Here is a 4,691-nt window from a genome sequence, read left to right as displayed (position 1 = left end):
GGCAGCCATCTGCATAGCATGCCTTTCTGTAGGCATGGCTCTCCCCACGAATCGGAGGCGGCGTATTTCAGCATGGCCTCCCCTGAACTGCACCGCGGCCTGGTGCATAGTCAGACTGTCGTTGATCTTGTGTGGATAAAGCGTGAAGACTGGGCGCACGGATGGCCCCATCACGACCTGAACGATGAAGGAGATGAGTTTGACGAACCCCTCAGGCACGTTGGCGGACATTTGAGACTCGCAGTCGTTGCCGGCCATCTAAAAAAGTAGGCAAAAATTCTGAGTGATCAGATCATAAATTTTATGCTGACTGTCAGAAAAATGACTACATTTGTAAAAACATGAATAACTCTATCATGCCAATAACCAATTAGCGATCGCACCTAGTGGCTTCCTACAGTCAGCCTGGCTCTGGTTACCAACTCTGTCACGACCGGCTTTTCAATAAAATGTTTATTGATAAAACCGATCTTATTAAACCCAGTATAGGAAAAGTCATCCTTTCTGGTAGACAAAAGCTTGATAAATAGAGAACCAGTAGCATCAAATATATTACAGGGTTGAGCTGAGGCTGCTCAACAATTTATTACAAACTCGCCAATATCTTACATATGGGCGGTTATGACACAGGTGTGTGGTGGCATGCTACTAGCTTGAGGAAAAGTGGTGGTGGATAACTTGACTTCTACTAGCAGCTCATGGAGTGTCGAGGTGAGGCTCGATGAATTTATTTCGGGGTTGCGGAAGCGGATAATACAATGACCAAGACAGGATCGCACGGGACTGACTGGGACTCCTTTAGGCGTCGGACTCGCTATCAAACTCTTCATCCATAAGATCGCCTTCATCAACATCTGGCCAAATCAACAAGCAAGGTGAGTACTTGAAAGTACTCGCAAGACAGTTCGGACAAAAGATATAATCAATGAATGCATGAATGCGTCATGAACAAAGGACTTGATAAATATTGCAGGACTTGATAAATAAAATAAATAACTGAATACCGATCGGGTGTCTGGAGCGACGCCTTGAAAGGTAAATAAATAAAATGCGTGCCGCAGTCGGGCGTCTAAGCGACACCACATAAAGGGCTTAAAAGAAATGCCGCAGTCGGGCGTCTTAGCGACACCACATAAAGGGCTTTAAAAGAAATGCCACAGTCGGACGTCTGGGCGACATCACATAAAGGGCTTTAAAAGAAATGCCATAGTCGGACGTTTGGGCGACATCACATAAAGGGCTTTAAAAGAAATGCCACAGTCGGACGTCTAGGCGACATCACATAAAGGACTTTAAAGAAATGCCACAGTCGGACGTCTAGGCGACATCACATAAAGGGCTTTAAAAGAAATGCCACAGTCGGACGTCTGGGTGACATCACATAAAGGGCTTTAAAGAAATGCCATAGTCGGACATCTAGGCGACATCACATAAAGGGCTTTAAAAGAAATGCCACAGTCGGACGTCTGGGCGACATCACATAAAGGGCTTTAAAAGAAACACCACAGTCGGACGTCTGGGCGACATCACAGACAGGGCCTATAACAAAAGTAAATAACAGGTCTGCCACCATCGGACGTCTGAGCGACATCACAGACAGGGCTTGTAATAAATGTAAATAACAAGATTAGTCCATCCACAAGAATAATCTTTTAACCGGATTTATCACACATAAATACCACCGGAGTTTTGTCACTGAGGCTGATACCTGACAAGATAAGATGAATATAGTACTTGAACAAAGTACAAGATAATTGAAAGATTTAGGACTCTACAGAGTTTGGATGAACTGACCACAGCCAACGGATTTCCGTAGTCACGAAGGACTAGTTCCGTTTACGGTATTTCAGCAAAAACACATTTCACTAGTACACACCCATTTCACCTCACGATGCCAGGAATCACCCTGGACAACGTCCAAGAAAAACTTTGAGACAGGGAGGCCACAACCTCGAATAGCATGGGATCAAATTTCTATACGCGCGCTCTAAGGGGTGCCCCCCTCTCGGTCCCAATCGGAAACACCCATGCCCCCTGACCAGATGACGGGCTTTAATCCAGGGCCATGGAACCCTCACCCCGGCCTCTCTATTTGGTGTGTACCAGGAAAACGATTTGCAACTTACTATGCCATATTCCTTTCGGAAAACATGTGACAGTAGGAAGGAATGAATGGAAATGTGATTTGTTTCATGATGACACGGAAGTCAAATAATCTGGCATAAGACTGGCATGTCACAACACTGCCATCTTACCCATCCTCATGCCAACACATGGCTATGCAAACATGTATCCAACAACATAATGCTTACTTTCCGATTATGTGTATGTAACATAACATTTAAAGTGATGTTCCTAAACATGCCATGACCATACTACAATGCAAACATGCAACAACACTCATCATATCAAGATTTCAAACATGCTTGCCTGGTTCGGAGTAGTCGGAGTCTAACTGTGCGAAGTTTGCAGCTCCGTCACCTCCTCCGGTATCTACGGTATAAGAAAAATACATACGCAATGTAAATAGCGTGAGTGTATAGAAAAGTGTTCCATATATTTTTCAAATAAACATGATAAAAAACTAGACAAAAATTTGAAGAGGACAGAAAAATAATCACTCAAGAATTCCTTTCTGTTAAAAAGTTATAAGGGTTTTAGCCCAAGGACCCATCTGTAATGAAACAGAAAACTTCCAGGGGGCTTTGCAGAAAAATCCGGAAAAACGGTTCAGAGTGAAAGCGTATTTGTCAGAGTACGCTTTCAGTAAGTGATTCAAAAAAAACAAAGGAGAGGCTGACGGGCGGGTCCCACCCGTCAGGTTTGAAATTTCAAACAAGGGAGTCGGGTCTCGTCGACGCCCGAGAGCCGCGGTGGTCGCCGGCGGCGATCCACGACGAGGCAGGGAGATCGGAGAGTACCTCCGTGTTCAGGGCGCCATTCCACGTCTGTGGGAGGTGGTGGTGGTCGCTGGCGAGTACCACGTCGGCGGCGATGCTTGCTCCGGCGGACGGTGATTCGGGTGGTCGTGGAACTCGTCGGAGAGAGCTGCGGAGGTGGAATTGGGGAGGGGGTTAGACTCGCGATAGCATGAGAAGGTATCTGATGAGGTTAGGGCGCCGGAGATGACCTCACCGGAGTGAATGATGCCGGAGCCCGGGGCGGACGGAGGTGTCCGGAGTCGAGGAGGAAAGGCCCCTCGAGGCTTGTTCAGTGGCTGGGCGGGGTCTGGTGAGGTGGTGGAGTCGCGCGGGGCGAGAGCAAGCTCGGGCCGCTATATATAGCCGCCCCGAGGCGGTTGCCGAGAACGGGGTTCTCCGGCGAGGTGATTACGGTGGCGCTGCGGTTGCACGGGAGGGTTCAGAGGTTGAGCGTTGTCGTGGGTGTCTCCTGGTTCCGTTTAGGTGCTAACTGCGTCGGGATTTTGTTGCTTAGGGGAAGCTCGACGGAACAGGGCGGTGCGGGCCCGGCGGCGGCAGGGAGCACACTCTGTGCGTGCCGCGCCACGGCGACGGTGCTACATGCGTGTGCTGGCGAGGAAATGGCCACGCGGAGCCACCAGGGGGTTTGGGCGGCGCCGAACGGCGTTATGCCGTCGTTCTGCTCCCTATCGGCCGCTACGGTGATTCGGTCGCAGCAAAGCACGCCGGCGCAGGCGGGCCAGGGCGCCACCGACGCCAGGAAGGCGCCAAGCACGCGTGTGAGGCTCCGGACAAGCAAGCTAGGCCGTGAGCAACGTGCCAAGTGCACTGTGAGCATGTGACTGAATTCTGACGAAAATCGACACTGAAACTCTGAACTTAACTGAAGATGAACAGAAACAGTGCATGCAAGGTGTTCGACAGAATGATCTAGGCATGTAGGGATTTTTCCCTGAGCTAGTTTTTGGTGGAGGGGTCTCTCATTGCATCTAGAGGCTGCATGAATATTTGTGGAATTTTTGGAGAGGTGTAGATATGAATTTCACCAAATTTGGCAAATCTGGTCCAAACTTGCAGTGAGTGAAATTTGAAATATTTGAACAGGAGAAGAGTGGATCAAGATGGTTCTGGGTTGTGGGTACAAAGGACTATCCAGGGGTGTTGAGTTGAGGTCAAAAGTCAAAAGCATTAGGGTACTTGCTTTGCAATCCACCTAGGCTCAAAAGAAAAGACAAAATTATTTTGGGAGGAGAAATAGTTGGAATAAAATCCAAAAATTGATTTTATTAGTTTGGACAGAATGTTTGTGTTGTACCAAAGTGGGAGGAGGGGTTTTTGGGAAAATTTCACCATAGGAGGCATGGTAAAAATTTAGAAGGGATCAAAACCAAATAAAAGCCCAAAACTAAAAGGGTTTTCTTTTTAAAAGAAACTAAATCCAAGGAAAGGATTTTTTTTTGAGAGGGCAAACTTAGAAGATGGTTTTTAGGAAGGGTTTAAATGACCTTCTTTCAAACCAAGCAAGGCTCTTCCTGAAAACAAAAACACAAATTTTTTGGAGTGTCACATTATCATCAGATCAAAATGGCAGTTAAGGACCAGGAGAAGACCGCCTTCATCACTCCCTTTGGAGCCTTCTGCTATGTTTCTATGCCCTTCGGGCTCAAGAGTGCCCAGGCAACTTATCAGCGCTGTGTGCAAAAATGTCTTCATACCCAGATTGGGCGCAATGTTCATGCCTATGTTGATGACATCATGGTAAAATCCAGG

Source organism: Triticum aestivum, chromosome 4B (genome assembly GCF_018294505.1).
Source record: "Triticum aestivum cultivar Chinese Spring chromosome 4B, IWGSC CS RefSeq v2.1, whole genome shotgun sequence".
NCBI classification, from domain to species: Eukaryota; Viridiplantae; Streptophyta; class Magnoliopsida; order Poales; family Poaceae; genus Triticum; species Triticum aestivum.
Note: the sequence above shows the minus strand (reverse complement) of the source record.